The following is a 23,355-nucleotide window of genomic DNA, read 5'->3' as shown; positions in this document are numbered from 1 at the left end:
TCAAGACTCTCTAATGTCTCAAAATTATAATGGTAGCTAGCCAGCTGAGGACTCTACTCCCAACATTAGCATGGCACAGAACAGCCATGTCAGATCAGACCAAGGAGCACCTTATCCAGCATTCCGCTTTCAGCAGACAGAGGCCGTTTTCACACTGCTAACTGACCATGGAACATTGTGCCAAGCTTCCGGAATGACAGCATCTTCCTGGCACGATTTCATGCGAGAACTGCCGTGGCCGGTAAGCAGTGTGAAAACAGCCAGAGAAAGACAGGTGCCTTTGGGAGGACAAAACATGACTTATATATAACAGATATTTCCTGTTGTTTTGAATCTGGCATTCAGACTCTTGTAGGTTCCAAATAACTATCACATAAATAGTCACTATAAATCCATCTTCCATGAGTTTGTCTAAAAACTTTTTTAGCATTTTTTTCCTTAGGTGAATCTGATGCTATTTGTTGCATGCCATCGTATGGCTATATCACTCTTCAGATTTCAAGTTCTGGGCTATAGAATTAGGGTGAAAAGCTGGGATGTTCAGGGACTTTCCCTGAAAGGATATTCAGGGACTTTCCAAGTGTTGCAATGGTTAGAGGAACAAATTTGGAAATAAGCTCAATAGGGATCAGGAGGACTTGTTTGACCCTGCCGGCCAGTATGCTGGTGCCTCGCTGTGCGTAGGCAGGCAGTCTTTTCCATGACATGCTTTCATTTGCAGGGGATATTCTCAAAAAGAGGAGAGGCATCCAAGCATGTTATTGAATTCTGAATTCCGAAGTTACCATTCCCAGCAGGGCTTCGCCACGGCCATTTTCACACTGCCTTAGTGTGGCACAAAACTCGCGCATACTATCGCTTTTCTTCCACTAAAACCCATGCATACCTGTATAATCCCGCAATCGTGGAGTTCCGTTTATTCCGCTTAATGATGCTTTTTAAGTGATTCGTGGGAATGACTGGAGACAATTGGGAACTATTGGGAATACTTCACCAATTGGGAAATGCCTCCTCATTGAGCCCAGGGGCAGCGCCAGGGCTTCTGGTGCCCGCGGCTGCCCCTATGTGCGTGCGTGCACCCCCCAGCCTGCATGATGATGTCACCGCATGATGATGTTATCATGCAGCAAAGCCAGGCCCATTGGCTGGTGGGTGGCTGGGGCGGCTTGCGGAGGCTGCCCACACTCCGCACATTGCCCCAGACACCTGCTGTGCCTGGCCCGCGGCTGCTGCGCCCAGCTGGGGGTGTGTGGCAGTGGTGATGTGGGGCTGGCTGGCTGCAGCAGCTGCAAGACAGGCACGCCAGCTCCGTGGCGCACGCTATGCCCCCTGTGGCACCCACCTCACCGCCTCAATGGTGGCGCCGGCCCTGACTGAGCCCATCCCCCTTTCCCCCCCTTTTCCTTTTCTGGTCTGTGCCAGTGGGCAGTCCAGACCAATTTTGTTTTTTTTTTAAAGGAAGAGATTTGCGCAATTGCAATGTTTCTACTGTGGCTGCTGGTCACATTCAGCATGTGATCAATAAATGTTGACATTTGGGCACTAGGAGAAAGAGAACCTCTCTGTTCTTAAGAGTTTCCCTGGGCAGCCGCAAAATGGCGGGGTCCTGCCAGTCTGTGCTGGTGGGCAGTCCAATTTTTTTTTTTAAAAAAAGGAAGAGATTCACGCAATTGTGATGTTTCTATCTATTTACCTATTGAAACAGCAATATAGCGCAAAAGTTGGTGACCCCCCCCCCCCCAAAAGGCAGAGAAAGTGTCAACTGTGACACAAGCAGTTACCGCCCACTGCTGTGCGATTTCTGCAGAAGTGTGAACTGCTGGGAGCGCAAGGAAGCGCAATGAGGTGCAACAAGTGGCAACGGGGCAGATGGTTGGTAAGTGATTCATTGCACAAAATTTGCACTGTATTTGGCAGTGTGAAAACGGCCCGTGTTTCCTTTCTCCCTGAACAAGCAGCTCATCCTTTAGTCCAGGTTTTTAATGAGCTGAGTCAGGGTTCCTCTCAGCCCTATAGCAGAACGGCTCTTTAAAAATACAAGGAAGAGCCCATTTGGGCTCAGAACACTGCCACAGGGGGGTTAGGGCTCCTGCCTGCTCCCTCAAGCCTTTTCCCCGTGGTGAAAGATTGCTGGAGGGGGGAGTGGCTTCCCGGTTTTTGATGGTCCATGTGCACAGAGTTCTCCATGTGGAGCGGCAAACCTGGGGATATAACTCCACCCCAATGCTGTTTCTGCACAGGAAAATGGCTTAGGAGGGGAAGGCAGGAGTCTTTCCTCTCCCTGTGGTGGCCTTCTGAGCCTGTTTGGACTCGTCTTTATTTTTAAAAAGCCATTTCCTACAGCTGCTGTGTGGTTGCAGGGAACCCAAACATTAAAAATCCAAACATGTAGTTTGACCTGTATCTACAAATCTGGAAATAAAAACCTTGCCTGGAACTTCATGGCCAGAAGGAAGATGGGCTACCAAAAAAATTAGGGGTATGAATGAATGAGAGCCCAAGAGGAGGGATGTCATACTAAGGTAAGTTTGCTTTCAAGACCGCAAGGGTGGAACTTTCAGAGGTGCTTCACTCATGGGCTCTCCGCTTTCATTTTCTTCCTGTTGCTGCATTCCTGGAAAAGAGAATGGAGCAATACTGGTTTAGCTGTTGCAGCTGCCACCTTTGCCTGGGAGGCTCTACTGAAGCCTTCATTGGAGCGCTGCCAAAAACACAACTCAGGTCGTATGTTGAAGGACAATAGATGGGTGTTGCCCATGCAGCTCCCTGGTATGTAGCTGGAAAAGTGCATCATGTGACACCATCACATTACACCCCCTCCACAGTGGGGGTGGGGGTGGGGAAATGCTAATGTGATGGTGTCATATGTCACATCTCTTTTCGGTTGCACATTACTGGGGAGGTGTGTGGGGGAGATATGGGTTGGGCATCCACATGTCTCAGTGCACTCTTGCACCATTTGTAATCCACAGAATTGATGCAGAGTGTCTACTATACTTTGCTAACTATATGGGTCTAAAGGAACGAAAGGGAGCGTCATGTGCCAGAACAGCCCATAAAGCAGGACTGGAGTTTTGCACTGTGCTTGGCGTACCATGAGTTGTACAAGTCCTCTTTGCGCTTTTTCTAGATATGCTTGTATCTGCTTTAGACTAACTTGGTTGTCACTGCTTCCTTCCATGCCCAAGTGATTCTTGGGAAACTGGAAAGTATATAAATTCTTCGTGAGTTCCCCCAAATGCTTTGGAGAGGTATGACAATTCAATTAAAGTTTGAAAAATAGGCATGGCCTTGTATAGAAAAATTGGCACAATTAACATCATTTTGGTCACCATAACCTGAAGATATATTATCATTGGGACATATAGGCAATGAAATGTGTTGTGTGGTTATGTTACGGGGTGGTGGTATTTCATTTCTCTGTAGTTAGAGAAATGTAAAACAAGTACAAAACGTGTACTTTTTCTGCAGGAGGGGTCCTGAAATACCACTGAAATTAAGATCTCTAGTAACTATCTCAAGGGCAAGACCTCTACCCTTCAAACCTTCTTATTATTCTAACACTCTTTAATGCTTTGTTCTTGGTGGTAGAGAGTGCTGTCAAGTTATAACTGACTAAAGCTAACCCCCACAGGGGTTTTCAAGTCAAGAGACTAACAACGGAGGTTTGCCATTGCCTGCCACTGCACAATAATCCTGGTGTTCTTTGGAGGTCTCCTATTTGATTACTAACCAAAGTCAACCCTGCTTAGGTTCCCAGATCAAAGAAGCTCAGCTTGCCTGGACTATTCAGGTCAGGTACTGTTTTTATGAGGAACAGCCTACTAGACATTCATTATATTGCCCCCATCTCTGGGGATGCTTCATTGTTGAATGGTGATGGTTCCATTTGGCTGGCTGGCAGAGAGAGAGAGAGACAGAGACAGAGAGAGAGAGAGATTCCCCCCACCCCACCCCTGGGCAAACAGAACAAAAGAGAGCCAATGTTGTTGTGCTCAGCCAATGTTGTTGTGCTCATGGGTTTCAATCCCATGAATCTGACTGAGTTCCCTTGGACACACGAATACACATGAAGCTGCCTTATACTGAATTCAGGTCAGTATTGTCTACTCAGATTGTCAGAGGTTCTCTAGGGTCTCAGACAGAAACATAAACTGCAACATGTTCCTTTTAACTGCAGTTGCTGGGGATTGAATCTGGGACCTTCTGCATGCCGAGCAAGTGCTCTACCACTGAGCCTGAAAGACAAGTCATTGGCTTGGATCCTGCAGAAAACCTCTGCTGATGGGAGGGGTTTTCTTTGGCGGAGTGGGACTCTTCTTTGCCTGCCTTCTCCTGCAGCAGCCTCAAATGCCCCCTGGCTAGCCTAATGCACTTCAAAGGGCTGTGGTGAAGATAAAAATGGACAACTGTGTACACTGCTCTGAGCAGCTAGGAGAGAGGGATTGTGATAAATTGTGGCTTGGGTTTGGTGAAATTAGCTTTTCTTGGTGAAGACTCTGTCTCTGGTGAAGACGGCTTCTCCTGAGATCGTCAGATCAGATGCTGGCAGCAGAACTTTTATACATTCAGAATTGGGGGTGGGGTAGGGACACACCAAAAGGTGGAGGCATCACAGGCTCAGGCAGGCCTCTCCCTGACTCAAGCTGAGGGGTGTCGAAAGTTTTCTAGCTGAAGCACTAGCTCCTCTGTGGCTGGGCAGGGTTTCTCCTGCCTGAGGCAAAAAGGCATATAAAAGCTTCCCAAAGAGTTCCTTTCTGTTCCTGCGGTCCTTTTCTCTCAGCAGCCTCGCCATGAAGCGGGAACTGTGCTCAGGTGCCTTGACCCGGGCCTTCCTGGCTGAACTGACTGGCACAACCATCTTTGTCTTTGTGGGCCTGGGCTCGGCCTTGCCCTGGCCCTCAGCTCTTCCCTCAGTCCTCCAGGTTGCACGCGCCTTTGGCCTAGCCCTCAGCACCGTGGCACAGGCCTTGGGCCACATCAGCGGGGCCCACCTCAACCCAGCAGTGACTGTGGCCTTCTTGCTGAGCTCTCACATCTCTCTCTCTGGAAAGCTGTCTTCTATGTTCTTGCCCAGCTCTTCGGAGCCGTGGCTGGTGCTGCCCCGCTCTACGAATTCACACCCAGCAAGGTCCACGGGAGCCCCTGGGTCAATGGGGTGAGTGCTGCTAACTAACTGACCACAAGGGGTGAAGAGGTCATTGCTGGGCACCAGAGGGGAAGGAAACAAAAGCACCAAGGGCAAGCAAGCAGATTTTGTTTTCAACAGTACTGCTATATGAACTGTGCACCAGAATATGCTTACTTCAAATGTCACTTCAGCTTTCCTAGGTGACCTTAGATTAACCCCTATTCTTTTAGCCCCCATCACCATCTATACAATATTAATCTATTTTACCGGGCTGTTATAAGGATAAATGGGACATCTTTGAACATTTGGAGTACCTATTTTGGTTATAGGCTGCTGGCCTACATGGCATTTTTAGGAAAGCAGTGGTCACAGAGAGCATGACAGAGACTCAAGAGCCTGACTCGTTTCTAGGAATTCATTAAGTGCTCAGCTCACAGTCTCTGTCTCCAGTCCCCTTCAATAATTTGTAACATGGGGAAAATATCAGCCTACCTCAAAGGGTTTTTGCAAGACTAATCACAATAAAGATTTCAGGCACCGTGTAAATTAAATGTGTAAGGATGAATAAAGGAATGGTCTAGACCTAGGCTGTTTCCACACGGCTTACCTTTGCTCGCAGCGGCCCAGAACATCGCGCAAAAAACAGAGAAGATCGCGTTTTCTTGCGCAAGATTTGTGCGATGTTGCACGACGTTGCACAAATCTTGCGCGAGAAAACGCGATCTTCTGAGTTTTTTGCGCCATGTTCCAGGTCATTACGAGCAAAGGTAAGCCGTGTGGAAATGGCCCTAGAGTCCATATGCACTCTGGCTCATCTTTGACTTTCCATCTTATTTGGAAACTGGAGCTCACAGCTTTGTGTCTTTTCTAGGATTCTAGGACATAAAGATACCAAAGAAATACCCAGGGCTTTTTTTCAGCAGGAACGTGGTGGAATGGAGTTCCGGAACCTCCTGAAAATGGTCACATGGCTGGTGGCCCCGCCCCCTGATCTCCAGCCAGAGGGGAGTTTCAATTGCCCTCCACATCACCGAGCGGCACGGAGGGCAATCTAAACTCCCCTCTGTCTGTTTGACCATTTTCTCTGAGGGCAACCCACTGAGTGCCACCACCTCTTTTCCCAGAAAAAGAGCCCTGGAAATACCTGTATGTTTCCCATGTAGTGCAAATAGGAATTATAGGAGAGAGATTTGCATCAGGGAAATAGCATGAGTAATAAAGGTTAAAACGCTTTATTTCCATGACCTGACCTTGATCCAAATACAACTATTATTATAAAGACTTTTAAAAACTTCTGTTTTGCCTCCTCGATGTGTTAACGTCAGCTGTTTTCTTTGCATTTATTTGCATGGGGATGAGTTTGAACTTCATACATCTATAGATGAGAAATTCACTGAATTTTATTATTGCTAGACTATTTTTGTTCTTCTCAGCACTTCCATGAATATAACAGAAAAGAAGTGCACCTGTCCTCCTAAGCAGATTTTGAAGGAAGTTCTGTAGCTTGTGAGGGTCACAGAGTGGGTGCGCATACTTTTAAGTTTCTGGACATTGTTGAGCACTCAGTATTTTCATGCCAGGAAGGAGTTGTATTGTACATACTTATTGTGGCTGTGTTCTCAGGAGTCTTCTTTCCCATCAGAAGCGATAAAAAGATACTCTTCATTGCCTAATGCAGTTGTTTGCTAGCCTGCTGAAACTTTACTGTAAAAACTCGAGTGACAAAAAATTTCGTGTGTCCTGATGGATGTGCTTAGGGAAGCTTGGCTATTTCAGCCTCCTTAGTTTGAGGACAACTTTAGGACAGCTCACCCCCCCCCCCGTGAAGCTGTCTTGTACTGACTCACACCATTGGTCTATCCAGGTCAGCATTGCTTACACTGACTGGCAGCAGCTTTCCTGAGTCTCAGGCCAAGGTCTTTCACATTTCAGGTTGTCAGCTCCAGGTTGGAGAATTCCTGGAGATTTGGGCGCGGGGGGGAGCCTCGGGGGTTTGTAGTTTGGGGAGGGACCTGAGTGGGGTATAGTGCCATAGAGTCCACCCTCCAAAGCAGCCATTTTCTCCAAGGGAACTGATCTCTGTGTTCTGGAGAATGGCTGTAATCCTGGGAGATCTCCAGGTCCCACCTAGAGATTGGAAACCCTATGCTCTTTACCTACCCCCTGATACTTTAACTGGCTGCCAGGGAATTGTATCTGGGCCCTTTTTTATGCAAGGCAAATGCTCTGCCACTGAGCCATGGCCTCACTCCCACATTTGTGATGATTGTTGTCTGCATGTGAGGGGTGGAGAGAGAAGTCAAGTTTAGGATATGTGTCCAGCTTTGGAAATAAAAGGGTCTAGATGGGGACGGGTTTCAGTGGCCATTTTCTAAAGTGAGTGTGGACAAGCCAGAAGCCTGCTTGAAACAGGCTTTTGTCATTGTAGGCATAGCCTCACTGTGGTTGTTGTTAACTGCTGAAATGTATATCCCATATGTGCAAAAATTTGCTTGGACTATCACATAGTCATTTAAAAAGCAAGCTTTTTGGTTTAAGGGCTGGAGCGCTGGTAAATGCCAATACAAACTAGCAGTGCAATCCTATGGACAGTTACTCCAGTCTAAGCCTATTGAAGTCAATGGGATTAGACTGGAGTAACTCTCCATAGGATTGCACTGTAAGTCCTGGAGAGGGATCCATCCAAGCAGCTGAAAATTGTAACATTTCAAACAGCTGAAGAACATAAAATTCTGATTTTGAAAAAAAAAATCCTCCAGAGTCTCTGCCTTGTGTTTTTGGAAATGCGTCATAACAGTCAAATGGTTCAGTGGATCTGCCTGGAGGAAGCAAAGCTAATGTATGAACTTAGGGCAAAGCTAGTAGTGACAAATTATGCTTGAATGGCAAGTGAACAGACTCGCATGTATTCCTCCCTGTTCACTTGCGCTCCGCTCGATCACATGATCAAGTGGAGCGCAAGTGAACAGGGAGGAATACATGTGAGTCTGTTCACTTGGCATTCAAGCATAATTCGTCACTTCTAGCTTGGCCCTCAGAACAAAACTGAAGGCTCTCGCTACTGCTTGATTCCTGTGTGAAGAAGCCAAAGTGTGGGTCTGCCTGCCTTTGTAGACACTGGCACTGCTCTCTGACCCCACCATCTTTGGTCTGTTTTTTATCTGAGCTCTTACTAATGCCACCTTTTACTGAGCAGGCAAATCCAGTTGTCCTCATGCCCTGTTGGGCTGGTCCTACCATTCCCTAGACTATGTGCTGTTTTGTTTCTGCAATTCAGTTCAAACATTCATTCCCCATATTTATAGCCCTCTTTTCATGTAACATTCATGGGATGATTATTGGACATGGATGGGATTTTCTCATTTCCCCTCAAGGTAGGTTGAGAAATAGTAAATTTCAGGACTGGAGTGGGGTGATTCAAACTCAAGAATCTCTTGCCCAGTGCAGTAAACTACCCCCCCCCCCCACACACACCACACTGCTTTGATGGCAACAAGAAATACTCCAAGTGTTGCCAAAGGGGAAGAGGAAAGAACATCAAACTTGCTTTTCCAATTCCCACACGGATGTGTCAAATGGAGGAGAACCTCATCGTTTGCAAAGAGTGTTAAACTGCTTTCTTATTTTCTTTATGGAGAACTGACATTTCTGTCTCTCATTTTCTTGGAGTGAAGCATATTTCTCACAGGTTCAGAATTTGGCAGCATTTCAAAATCTGAAATCTGATTTTCATGAACTTTAAACAATAACTCAGGGTATGATCCACACAACACACATGAACACTGTGGGTGCAGCTAAACTGTTGGGAAGGGGTCACTGTGCCAGGCCAGCTCATTCAAGCCTACTTGGTTTGTGCCCCACACAAAAACCTTCGGAGTCTGCTGGGAATTCAGTCTACTGGGGACGTTTCTCACTAACCTGACTTTGTTTTCCTGCTCCAGAACGGCACTTCTGCAGGACAGGCACTGGCCACTGAACTCTTCCTTACTGCCCAAGCTGGTGTTGTGCATCTTTGCCTCGACCAACCGCCGCAGGGCAGGCAATGCTGGCTTCCCAACACTGTCCATTGGTTTGGCAGTCACTGCTGGACACTTTCTAGGGGTGGGTTACAAACCAGAATGTGTGGGTCCCCCCACTCTACTGGAGGCATTTGGCTAGGCACACAGAAACTGTTTTTGGCTACCCTAAGAATTCCTCAGTGTTTCTCCTAAGCAGGAAATTTCAAATTTGCTTTAATATTTTGCTTTGGGTCCAGTTCAGCAACAACTCTTAGGTAGGAGAGAGGCCAGGGCTCAGTTGTAGAGAGCGGACTGTAGTAGGTTGTGGGTTCAATCTCCAGCCATGTTCTTCAGCAGCAGAACTGGAGAAAAACCTCAAATGGAGCCCTTGAGAGGCCACTGTCAGAATAGACAGTGCTGTGGCCTGGGAACTATACCACTGAGTTTAGTTTGTAGTATCTGTTGCTGTAAGAAAGTTCCTATTGTGTAATTTTTTGCATCATTTAATGCATGTTAATGTCAGGTTCTGGCAGTTAGATCCCCATAGTACTCCACTGCACACACTCCAGTGTATGAGTTAAAGTTACTTTATTAGAGAGCCATCAGTATCAACAAACACAGACAAGGGTATTGGCAGAAGTGACGTGTGTAAGGTTGGAGGAGTTAGTTATAGGGAAAGTTCCCGCCGGTTAGGATTCTTGTGTGAAGGAGCCAGAAGGGGGGAAGGGAGTTTGAGACAGGAGACAGGAAGAGAGAAGAACTGTAGGAGAGATGAAGTTATTTTCAGTTCCCAGACAGAAGCTGGTACTCAAGGACACATTTTGAAGCGCTGTGAAAATGAAAGTAGACAGCACAGCAGGAACCTGTAAGATAAGCAACTCCCAGCTAAACAGGCCCCCAATATGCAACTTCACATACTCTCAGAGGATCAGCACACATTACAGAGCACAGAGAATACATATGACAGTTAATACTTACGTTTAACTTCACCTCTGTTTCCAGTTTCAGAGTGTTTCCAGTTTTGTACAATTCAGATCCTATTGTGTTGTTTATTGGATGTCCCATCCTGTTGATTGTATATTGACTTACTCAGAGTAATCTGACCTGAGTTCCAGTGAGAAAGGCGGGCTATAAATAATATAATAATAAATAAACAGACAATCCAGTGGTGTTCGGTGGGTAGCCATGTTGGCCTGTGACAGAACAGCAAAATTTGAGTCCACTGACACTTTAGAAGCCAACAAGATTTTCAGGAGACGAGCTTTTGAGAGACCGAGCTCTGACTCGGTATAAGGTGGCTTCATATATCATCATGTCTAGTAATAAAAGTGATCAAATGAGAGTTGGCCAAGGGTTCCCAAACTGTTTTCTCAACACTCCTTCAAAAATCTGAGCACTATCACCATGCTGATGCTGCGCTCTTTCCCTTTCCCCAGATTCTTACACTTTTTGCCTCATGGAACATTATTGTACTCATTGTAAGGATCAAGGCGATTCAATTGCCCACATCCTTTTTAGCTGCCCCTGTTACAGTTAACTTCACAACCAATATATCACTCCCTGGACTGAACATCTATAAAACACTTCTGAACCACAGAAACGAAAGATTTTGCTATCAGGCAAGATAAAAAAAGTGTACATGTGATCTAGCCATATTTATCTACGGAGTTATGTTTCCCATATGCTTTCAGAGAGATTTTTGATTCCACCAGAAAGACAGGATGTCACAATAATGGACAAAGTCAACTTATCAGAGTTTCTAGTCCTGGCGATACATAAATAGCCTCAGATGTCTTGGCAGAATTTACATGAGGATGCTAAGCCAGGGCTGTCCAGAGTGAATTTCATTCTGGAGTTTCTCATTGTAGTGAAATGAAAAACAGCAACCTTTATCTTCCATGTACCATTAGAGATAAGGAAGGTGAGGGACCCTGCAATGGATGTTAGATCCTGGAGGATATTTCAAGAGAAGGCCATATCATCATGAACAAATTGAAAGTGTGGCTATACACCATATTCCCAGTGGAGCTGGAAGAGAACATTATAAAGGCAAACAAAATGAACCTCATGCAATCAAATTAGTTTGCTTTCCCTTGTGCGCCTTACTCGCTTCTTCGTATTTCCTTAGATCTATTACACTGGCTGCTCCATGAACCCAGCTCGATCCTCTGGGCCAGCCCTGATCTTGGGGAATTTTGCTAACCATTGCGTAAAAGAAGAATTTGCTTCTGTTTTGAAAAAGATGGATTGAAGAATGCAGAAGAAATGTATCAAAGCCAGGCTCCTTCAGCTGGCCCTCCAGATGTTGCTGGTAGGAAAACTCACCCATCAGCAGAAAGCGTTTCAATCTAGTTTTTGACCAAGGCATCTTATTCTTTCTCTCTAGATCTTCTGGATTGGACCATTGGCTGGTGCCATTGTTGCAACTCTACTCTACGACCATCTGCTGTGTCCACTACCCCAGAGCACAGAGAAGCGGATTGCCATCCTCCAGGGGTATTTTCATCCTGAGAGTGAAGAGGTGCACAAACAGCAGAAGAATCAGCACCTGAAGGCATATTCTGTCCACAACCTGCCCATGACTGATGACAAGGCCTGAGGTTCAGTCTCTTCTCAGGGATGGGAACACGGTAGAATGGAGTTCCGGAACCGCTTGAAAATGGTCACGTGGCTGGTGGCCCCGCCCCCTTATCTCCAGACAGAGGGGAGTTTAGATTGCAATCTAAACACCCCTCTGTCTGGAGATCAGGGGGCGGGGCCACCAGCCATGTGACCATTTTCTCCGAGGGCAACCCACTGAGTTCCACCACCTCTTTCCCCAGACAAAAAGCCCTGATCCTAGGTCATATGTGCACTGGCTGCAACCACACACGGTTGGATATTTCCCTATCATTACAGTACAGCATTAATTGGCAACTGAATTTTTCTATGTGAGCATGACAATGCAGTATGATAATCTGTGGTGTGTGGTTTCAGCCACTGTGATCTAAAAGTGGTTTTATACTATTTTTAATTGCCATGGTTCCCTTCATAAAATCCTGGGATTTGTTTGGCAAAGAAGCTGAGCCATCTCTTTAAAAGCAGAAGAAGAGCCCTGATGGCTCAGACCAATGTTCCACCTGATCTAACTTCCTGTTGCACTCAGTGGCCAGCCAGTTGCTTTGGAGAGCCAGCAAACAGAGCTCAGAGGCCAAGGCCTCCCCTCCCCAATGTTGCCTCCTAGCACTTGGTTTCAGAGGTTTACTGCCTCTGAATATGGAAGTTCCCTTTCGTCACCATGGCTAGCTGCCATAGTGGACTTATTCTTCATGAAGCTATGTAATCTTTCAGAGATCCCCTAACCCGTCATGGAATTACAGGTTTAAGTAAGGTTGCCAACCTCCAGGTGGTGGCTGAAGATCTCCCTGAATTTCAACTGTTCTTCAAGCAATGGAGAGGAGTTCCCCTGGGAAAAAATGGCTGCCTTGGAGAATGGACTCCATGGCATTATACCCCATAGAGGACCCTCCCCTGCTCAAACCCTGCCTTTTCCAGGCTCTACCCCCCCCCCCCAACCTCCAGGAATTTCCCAACCCAGAGATGGCAACGTTAATTTTAAGTCTGCAGTATAGGCATGTTTTCAGTTTTGCCTCTTCCTTCTAAATACCCACATGTACATCCTTTGAAGGTTGCAGAATCCATGAGGTGAGGATTCTCCTAGCCAAAATACCCAGCAATCTCTGAAGGGCATTACTCCATTCTTAGTTCCTCCTCCTCCCTCCTCTGTATCCACTTCCATGATCACCCTTCATCGCATGTTTTGTGAGCAGGAGTAATAGATCAGATCAATGAGGGCCCCTCTGGTTGAATTTCCTGATCATTCACAAGTGAAAAAATGCTCTATGCCTTGTGATGCTCATTTGCCTCCTCTGGTTTTACACATTAAGCCTCATGTTCAGACACAGTAATGATGCTAATAACATTTGCATAGCTAAAAATCTCCAAGGACTCATTATGGCAGCCTGGACTGGCCTCTCTCTCCCACCCTCTTTCAAGCTTCGTTGTTTCTGGTTAGTTACTCCTGTTTATCATTGGGTTTCTTTTCTTGGAAAAAATGTCTTCAGTGATATATCTAGACTTCCTAGATATGAGCAAGAGAAATTGGTTCCCTTTTTGTGTCCCGGGAGCAGTGGAGGTGCAGGGCTCTTAATAAACAGGCTGCCAAAACAGTCTGCCCTTTGCCTCTTCAACACAAGTCTCCATTATCACAAATTCCTCTTTTCATCTTGCTTTCCACTTTCTCTGACCTTGCAGTTTCTCACCATTGCTGCTGATTTGAGGCCAGGAGTATTAAATAAGATGTATTTCAGTAATAACAGATCCTGTGTTTAAAAAAATCCTGGCAAGAAGATACTGAAAAGATAAGGGCAAAGAGAGAACTTGCCTGTCTCAGCAATAATAACCTTGTCAATCTTTTTTTGGTCTGGAACTCAACAGATGGCAAAAATCCCTTCTGTTCAGAGCTCTAATGGGCACGATTTTATTAAAGTCATGATATTTGCAAGAGCTTTCTCTCTCTCTCTGTATTTGCAGCTTTATTTTTTAATGGAGATTTATGAATGCCAGATTGGAGGAGAAGCATGGGGTTTATTACAAACGGTTTGAATTTGGTGGCACAGATCCTACTTTTATCCCCAGATCTCATTCCACTGATGGATGAGCTGTAGAGATTAAAAAGATATTGTTCAGGCAATCATAAGAAAAAACCCTGTGCTGCCAACAGGGAAGCACCTAGATTTGTGGGAGTCCAGGGTTTTACATTGAGTCAGGATTCACTAGGGTTTCTATCATGTTTCTTGGATCAGTCTTGGGAAATATGATGCAGTATTAAAGAAAGGAGTGCCTCTCTGAGCATGTGCAGAATATCTTTCATTCCCTACTAAGTAACGACAAGAAAGAGGCTGCTTCAGACCCTCACCTCAGAATGCTATCCACGTAGCTGGACTTGCTGGTCTAGGGGCATAGTTCTTGCTTGAGCCCATGTGGTGAACAGGTGGGACTAGGATCCGAGTGGCCCAGGTCTGAATACCCACTCTGCTAAAGAAGCTCACTCTCTTTCTTAGCCTTAACCTACACTGCAGGGTTGTTATGAGGATAGAAACAGAATGGAGGAGGAGGAAGAATTGGGTCCCATTGAGGAGAAAAGTGTGTGTCATATATGCCTCCTGAATTTTTACCATGAATGTATATGAGTTCTGCCTCTGGTTTCTGAGAGTGTGGAAAGTTCTTTATTGCTACATGCCAAAGGGTTATCTTACAAATGTTTACTTTCACTTTCTCGCTCTGCCGAGCAAGTGTCCTTGATAGCCAGCTTCCCTGAGAACCTAAGATAAGTTCATCTTTTTCACTGTCTAAAACAATGTCTCACTACAACCCCCCCCCCCACGGCCCTCTGTCCTAAGGCGGGAAGAGTCCCTATAATTAACATTGCTAACTCCACATACGTCACTTCTGCCAATTTCAACTGTCGATGCTCCTTGTACTGAATGGATTTCTAATAAAGTTACTTCAACAGGAGCACCTGAGTGTTAACTGTGGCAAACTTGGGGAACCCAACTGCCAGGGACTGACAGTGGGATTTAAATATCTAAATAAACAAATGTGTTCAAATCCTCTGAGAGAAGGAGAAAGGTCCTAGATCCTAGAGGAGGAGCCATGGCTCAGTGGTAGAAAATGAGGTCTGCATCCTTAGCATCGCAGGGATTGTGGTCCTTATCCACAGGATTGTCCCTCATAAACTGCACTACAATGTCCTTCAAGATAAGTCTTTCCAAAAATGTGATTTCTACCTCAGCCATATGGTTATTTCACTGGATTTCACAAGCAGCAACTTCTGTTTACTTGGTATTATGTTCTTTCTGGTGCTGAGCCTGCTAGGTAGTGACAAACATTTTGCTTGCCCCTGGTGTTATACCAGCAAGCACTGAACGGACTGCTTGCGCATCATCCTGGAAATAGGCTGGCACTGCCAGTAGGGTGCGGAAACAGAAGCAGTCTGCTTGTATGCACTGGCATACAGGCAGGCAGAGAAGCAGATGGGGAAAATGGAGGGAAATGCTACACTCCCCCATCCCCAAGCCAGGTACATTACCTGGCATGCCATCTTAATGCCTAGGCACTACAATAATTAACGTAAGAGAGAGAAACAGACTTGGGGGCAAAAGAGATGAATGATGTTGATTTACAATGCAGCTGATTAACACTTTTCCAGGCACAATTTCTCGAGAATAAACCCAGACTTATTTCTGCTCAAGATCATGCTACCAGACTATGTTAAATGACGTACTTGTTTATTCTTCAGTGCCTTTTATTCCACTCTTCCTCCACGGAGCTTAGGGGGGAGCATACAGGGATTTCTCTTTCCTCTATTTTATCCTGACAACAATCCTGTGAGGTAGGCTATACTGGGAGACAGTTACTAACCCAAGGTCAGCCAGTAGATTCCATGGAAGCAGCGATTTTAAACTGCGCCTTTCCAGTCCTACTTTGACACTCCAGTCACCAAGTCATACAGTCTCATGCGCCACAAAGTACTATCATGCCTGACTCAATAATAATACTAACAAAAGTTAAACAAAAAGAAAAAAAAACCTTCCTGTCTCCAGCAACGGAGAGTTTGGGAGACAACCCAATCCTCTAGAAGTGGCCAGATACGTTCTGCACAAAACCGGAACTGGAACCAATCACGTTCTTCCCCGGAGCAGCGTCTGATGTCTGATTGGCTACTTCGCGAAGCCGTCTTCCTTGATTGGCTGGGTCTGGGTCGCAGCTTTCAGCTCGGAGGGTTGCCGCCTCTGGTGTTGCTGAAAGCCCCTCGACTGAAGCCCTGCGCTGGGCTTTGAGGGCTGCGGGGGGAGAGACGGGGCGGGGCTGTGCCTCTCAGCAGAAGTGAGCCCAGTTTCGAGCTGCGACTTGGGCGCGGTGGCAGGGACACGCACATGGCGTGGAGCAAGATCTGGGGCCAGGAGCACCTTGAAGACCAGCTAGATTTCCTATCTGTTCTCAGTGGTCCGTCTCGGCTAGAGCTCATTCAGACTGGGGCATTTGGAGAGGGAGAGTACATGGGTTATTTTGCAACATTATCTTCTTCTGTATACCCGAAAAGTTTAGAAACCTTTACTTGTCTGTGAGTGGCCTGCCTTTTGCTTTATGATATGGAACTGAACGCTTTACTATTAGAGCGATTGGCCAACTTACCAGTATGAGGTCGGGGAAAAAGAACTGTGGAAATCTGAGAAAATCTGTGGAAATCTGCAAAATGGTACGATTTACACAGCTACAAGAATAAATTTACCTGTAGTCAAATCCTGGCTTTTGCCTTGGAAAACCTGCAGGTAACTGCCGTATCTAGACAATCTGTTTTCTTACCCTTTTTGTGTAGGGTTTGACCTCTACAGTATACCTGTCATATGGAGGCCACCTTCAGACAGACCTCTGTCTGACACATCCTACCAAGGGGCACAGGAACCCCCTCCTGCTTCCCCCAATGGAAGGGAGTTGGCCAAATGCCCTTTAGGCTGGAGGAAGGCTTTGCTCAGTGGAGTGGTAGGATACAGGCCCCTCTTTGGTGCCACAGGGAAGATCTAATCTGTGCAGTTAATTGTGACACACAATCAGTGTACCAGCTTGCCTCATGAAACAGATTGTAAAACTCGAGGGAGGGAGGGCTGTGGTTCGGTGGTGGAGCATCCATTCAGCATGTAGACGGCCCCAGGTTCAATCCCTGGCGTATCCAGCTAAAAGGATTAAGTGGTAGAGGATGCGAAAGACCTCCACCTGAGATCCTGGAGAGCCGCTGCCAGTCTGGTACTGATCTTGATGGACCAAAGGTCGGATTCAATGTAAAGGCAGCTGCATGTGTTTGTATGTGAATTCTGTGTGTTTCAGCACTACCTCTAGGTTTTAGTATGGTAGGGCTGCAGAAACTCAGCCCTGTCCTAAGTAATTATAATGCTTGGCAATGATACTAACAATCAACTGGTATCATTCTAGTTATCCTGTTCCACAGGAAGAGATCGTAGTGATATTTGCAAGAAACAATGAATATAATACTCTTGAAGAGTTTGCATTAGGAAGCAGGCTGTAGAGTTGGAGGAATTTATCCTATAAAAAAAATGATGTCAGGAAATAATATATAAAGGCTTTGGTTCCATAAGACAATTGTGTATGTTAAGCTTCTTTGAGGAAGCTCATGAAAACGTGCCCACATCAGTAGCACGTTTGGTTGCTAGAAAGCTGGAAGTTCTCTTCAAGACTTTGGAAGATAAAAGATAAAACATTAAGATACTTTGGTTAACTTCACATTTATCTTTGGAATTTTGTACAGTAATCTATATCTTTGGAATGGTGTATTATCCCTTTAAGGAATTGTGTATCCTTGTAAGAATGTAATTGTATTGAACACCAGCGTTTGGTAGAGATTACTAAAAATATTTGGATTTTATTTAAACAAGGTGGCAATTGTATTTATATGAGTTTCAGATGGGGCAAGATCTGAATTTTCAGCAGCAAGTCCAGACAACTGTAGTAACTGTTTGGGGCTTTGAGTTTCTAATGCACAGTGGATCTGTTTCAGAGGCAGGTGTGAGTTCTATGAAGGCTCCCTGTTAATTTGCAAGTCTATACTGAATGAAGATTGCCATCCTGTATGTGTTTCCTGTGAGCCCCATTGAACACAGTGGGATTTACTTCTCAGTAAGCTTGTGTAGGTGTATAACTTATAAATACAACTAGTCAGGACATCTTGGAATGACTTTTGCATCCTTGATGAAGTTTAGTACTTTATGTACTAATCTGTAGAGTAAGTTGGGGAGTCTGAATAGGTTGTTTTAATTCAGACACTTTTAAACGGACCAATTTCATCTCCAGTAGCCCTATGGCTGCACCTATTCCCATGGACTTGGGGTTTAGTCAATGGTGAACTGCATATATGCCAATCATTCCACACCAGCACAGAATCACAGAGCCGGAAAGGGCCATACAGACCTTCTAGTCCAACCCCCTGCCCAATGCAGGATGAGCCTAAAGCATCCCTGACAAAGATTCATCCAGCCTCTTCTTGAAAACTGCCAGTGAAGGGGAGCTCACCACCTCAGTAGGCAACTGATTCTACCTTTGAACTACTCTGACCATGAAAAAGTTTTTCCTAATATCCGGTACAACCGGTACAACCATCCATCCGGTACCTTTCTGCATGTAATTTAAGCTTTGGGTCCTATCCTCTGCTGCCAACTGAAACAGCTCCTTGCCCTCCTCCACATGACAGCCTTTCAAATATTTAAAGAGAGCAATCATTTCCCCCCTTAATCACCTCTTCTCTAAACATTTCCAAGGCCTCCAGCCTTTCCTCGTAGGGCTCAGTTTCTAGACCCCTGATCTTTCTTGTCGCTCTCCTCTGCACCCTCTCGATTTTGTCCACATCCTTTTTGAAGTGAGGCTTCCAGAACTGCACACAGTACTCCAGGTGCGGCCTGACCAAGACAGTATAGAGAGGGACTATGACCTCCTGCGATTTTGATGCAATGGCCCTTTTGATACAACCCAGGATTGCGTTTGCCTTTTTTGCCACCACATCACACTGACTGCTCATATTTAGTTTACAGTCCATTTTTCCTCCAAGATCTCTTTCGCATACACCCAGAAGTGTACCCCCATCCTGTATTTGTGCTTCACATTTCTGTGACCCAGATGTAATACTGTGCACTTATCTATGTTGAATTGCATCCTCTTCACAACCGCCCACTTCTCCAAAGTATTTAGGTCTTGTTGAATTTTAACACTATCTTCTGGGGTGTTTGCCACTCCTCCCAACTTGGCATCATCAGCAAATTTAATGACTAGCCCGTTTACCCCTTCATCCAGATCATTGATAAAAATATTGAAAAGTACCGGGCCCAAAACCGAGCCCTGCGGCACCCCACTGGACACCTCCCTCCAATCTGATGAAACGCCGTTGACCACCACTCTTTGGGCGCGGTCCTCTAACCAGTTCCCTATCCACCGAACTGTCCTATAGTCCAGTCTGCAGTCTTCCAGTTTACCCTTTAGAATGTCATGGGGAACCTTATCAAAAGCTTTACTGAAATCCAGGTAAATCACGTTGACAGAGTTCCCACAATCCAGTAAGCTCGTCACTCGATCAAAGAAGAAAACCAGGTTGGTCTGGCAAGATCTGTTGGGGACAAAACCATGTTGACTTCCCCAGATCACTAAGCGGTCCTTCAGATGCTTACAGATCGATTAAAATCTGCTATAATATCATCCCAGCAACAGAAGTCAGACTTACCAGCCTGTAATTTCCTGGGTCATCCTTCTTCCCTTTCTTAAAGATTGGGATAACATTCGCTCTTCTCCAACCTTGTGGCACATCCCCAGTCCTCCAGGAGGCCTTGAAGATGATGGACAGAGGCTCTGCAAGTTCTCCAGAAAGTTCTTTGAGCACTCTTGGGTGCACACCATCCGGCCCAGGGGATTTGTATTTGTCCAGTGCAGCCAGGTGTCTCTCCACAACCTCTCTTGTCAATGTCAACTAGCCCCCCAGGTGTCCTGTCATATCTACTACCATCTCTAGATGGGCTTGAGTTCTTCAGGGAGAAAACAGAGGCAAAAAAGTCATTAAGCCTGTCTGTTTTTTCTCTGTCCTCTATCAGAGTTTCTCCTTCCACTCCCAACAGCGATCCAATTGCCTCTTTTACCTTGTGTTTGCTTCTCACATATCTGTAGAAGTTTTTCTTATTGTAGCGAGCCCCCCTGGCCAGACCCAGCTCATACTGAGCTTTGGCTTCTCTGATGGCTGATCTGCAGTACCTAGTCACCCTCATATATTCCTCTTTAGAGGTCTGTCCTTCTCTCCATTTCCTGAACATTTCTTTTTTCTCCCTTAGCTTATTCTGGAGCTCTCTGTTCATCCACATTGGTTTCTTGGAGCCCTTACCATGTTTCTGTCTTACTGGAATAGTGAGTTGTTCAGATAGGCTGCCGGCTTAACTATATATCTGGTGTTCATAGGGGACAAGAAAGTAGGGACCCTCCCTAAATCAAGCTTAGCCAGTCTATCCTCAAGCAATGGTGAAGCCACTGGTTTCTGCACTTCTAGTCAGAACTGGCCCTTCTGATTGTGCCCTTGTTCTTTATTAGCCGGGCTCTGGTGTGAATCTTTGGGATGCCCATGTTGCTTCCTCCTCAGCTGGTTTTGGCCCATGTATGGACCCTTATGAATGATATGGACTGTGAACGATATGGTTGGAACCGATAAGAACGGAAGTCCTCCTCTGGTGGTAATCTTGCCTTCCTGAATGCCTGAATGTCACACTTCCAGCTACTGCAGATAAGACCCCATAGGATCTAGGCTGTTTGTCTATCTTCTTTTTAGAAAGACATTATTTGGTCTTTTCAGCAAACAGGGAGGCACCCTTGAATGATATATCTTCAATTTTTGCCCGCATCACAAGAGGCAATGCTGTCAACCCAAGCCATGTGTGCCTACGTAGCATTACAGCAGTGTTGAGGCTTCTCGCTGAAGCATCCAGGACATGTCTGCTGGCACTTATTTGCTGCTTGGATAACACTAGAGCTTCAGCATAAATAAGTTTAGAGAGAGATTTCTTCTGGCAGGTTCATCATAAAGACAGCCATCTTTTGCCATAAAAAAATCTGGTATTCTCTCATTATGGCAAGATAATTTGCCATCTTGATCGTAAGGACCGATCCTGAGTAAAGCTTCTTGTCTACTGCATCAAGTTTTCTTCCTTCCTTATCCACAGAAGGATACTATGCCCTGTCTATGCTTGGGTTGAAGCTCTTCTGCAATCATTGAGGAGGCTGGAGGGTGAGTGAACAGGTAAGGGCATTTATCCTGTTTAATTTTATACAGAGCCTCCATCTTCCTGGCGGTTGCTGTAGTCAAGGCAGGTTTCTGGAACAAACTGTCCATAATATCCACAAAGCCTTTGAGTATAGGGAAAGCCACTGTGTCTGGTGTGTCAGAGGAGATGTATTTTAGGATGCTATCCCTTGGTTTCTGCAGCACTGTCAAGACATTAATATTCAGAGACTTAGTCATATGGAGCATCTGTTCAGAGTATAGCCTAAAATCTATATTGGGGGAGCTCCATTCAGAATCCCCCCTGGTCTTCTCCAGTGACGGAGCCAAGGTGCTTGTCAAGCCCTTCCAACCTTTCTGCTTCCTGCTCCGACCCCGCCAATGGTATGCGACTGAGTGTACCAAGTCAGTTCCAAACAGCGAGGAGACTTCATCGGAACTGTCCATTCTAAGGCTGACAATGCATATGGGAAAGGTGGGTACATGCCCCAGTCACAGGGATATCCAGTTGGAGGGTAAGAGGGTACCATGGTGGGTGATGGTAAGTCTGCCCCACTCGGTCCACAGGCGGGTAGTCCTGACATTGGGAGCTCATCTCCATCCTGCTGTCTTCCCCGGGTGAAGGGGACTGCGAACTCGACCTCCGCTGAGGAGTAAGTGGTGCCTCCACGAACGGTTCGAATACAGAGTCTGAAACTGATTTGGCATGGTTTCAAGACTTGCATCGTGGCTTCACTAAATGACTTTCTCTCTGCGTTTTTTTGGTGGTGGATCTGAAGAAACCCCCTCCGGTCTCATCAGTGTCGGAGATCTGGGTGCACCTTCTGTGGCTGTGTGGGAACTCTCCTTGATCAGGGCAACACTCGCTATAGAATGGACTGACAGGGAAGTCTCTCGAGACCATTTTTGCTGCTGGCCTCACAGTCAAATAGTTGGGTCCTCGGAGGGGTGTGCCCTCTATAAATCTGTTTGGATCCATCCACCAACTCAGTTCACTGACTAGCGACTCTGGTATCCTCATGGTTTCCTGCCATTTCCTGACTTCTGATACGGCCGTAGGAAACTCTGCAGTGGGAGGGTGTGAAATCTGGACCATTGTAGAATGTTTTGACAAGACACCATCATCCCCTGGAGCTTGGCCAATTGCATCACCTGCACAGTTCCCTCTTTCTGCACTGAAAGCATTGTGGAGAAAATCTTCTTGTCATGGCCCAGTCTGGGCTCAGTGAGAGCAAGGACTCCTCAGGAGAACAGGGGCTTCATGTAGCCAGCCCTGACTCAGCAGAGGCTGGTAATCAGGAGCCGCAACTGCTGGCTAATCAGAGCTTACAGCCAGCAGCTGAGGCAGAGCCACCAGTACTCTCCAGCCCCAGCACCACAGGGAAAGCTCAGCCAGGGACTTCCACAGGGGCAGCTCAGTCAGGGACTGCCAGCACCACAGGGGAAGCCCAGCCAGGGGCTTCCACCCTCCCAGGTTTGCCCACGCCTAAAGAATGCCGCAGACAAAGGCAGAGGTTGGAGCTGCAGGAGAGGTGGCGCAGTGCTTGTCTCCTGAACCAACACCAGCTGCTGGAGAGTGATGATGAGTAGCAGTAGGATGGAGCCCCAGCAGCTGGCTGCAATCCATGCCGTGCTATAAAAGCTGAGCTGAGGGAACTGCCAGGTATGGAAGCAAAGTGTCAAACTACCTGCAACCACTCCATGTGCTGTGTACCTTGCTCGTGCCTGCCTTTGGATCTGATGTTATTGGTAACTGACCTTAGACTGGACCTAACCTAGCTTTTGGACTCTGGACTCCTGGCATTTACCTCCTGCTCTGACCATGGACTGGACTTGGGTTTTGTATCTAGGACGCCCCCTGGGCTTTTGTGTGAAAGCTTAGACTTGGGACTACCAGCTTGGGTGAGCCCAGCCCGTGACACTTCTGCTGTCTTTCCTTTGAAATGGCTTTGTCCCTGATTGCGTTGGTTATTACCCCCAGATGAAGAATTCTCTATGTCGAGGTAAGGCTGCTCTTCTCCTTGTTGAGCACAAATCCGTGACTGTCTAAGCATTCTGTGGTCTGTTTTACTGCATCCACACCAACTGACAGCAATGGGGTTTTGATGAGGATGTCATCAAGGTACGGGGAAAGGGCTATCCCTTGAAGCTGGAGGTATGCGATCAGAGTGACCAGTACCTTTGTGAACACTCTTGGTGATGATTTTAGCCCGAAGGGTAGGGCTTTGTACTGGTAGTGTTCTCCATCGTACGCGAAGTGGAGATACTTCCTGTGCAACACTCTGATGGTAATGTGAAGATAGGCCTCCGAGAGATCAAAGGAGGCTAGAAAGTCCCCTTTTTGAATGGCTCTTGTGGTGAACTTC

At 46.3% G+C, this 23,355-nt stretch overlaps 1 pseudogene; it reads left to right on the top strand.

Moving 5' to 3' along the window:
* Positions 1-4,793: 4,793 nt before the first annotated feature.
* LOC129327228 (aquaporin-2-like) lies at positions 4,794-11,728 on the top strand (annotated as a pseudogene).
* The last annotated feature ends 11,627 nt before the right edge of the window (positions 11,729-23,355 follow it).

Source organism: Eublepharis macularius, chromosome 4, assembly GCF_028583425.1.
Source record: "Eublepharis macularius isolate TG4126 chromosome 4, MPM_Emac_v1.0, whole genome shotgun sequence".
Classification (NCBI taxonomy): Eukaryota; Metazoa; Chordata; class Lepidosauria; order Squamata; family Eublepharidae; genus Eublepharis; species Eublepharis macularius.
Note: the sequence above shows the minus strand (reverse complement) of the source record. Positions and strands in the feature narration are given on the sequence as shown.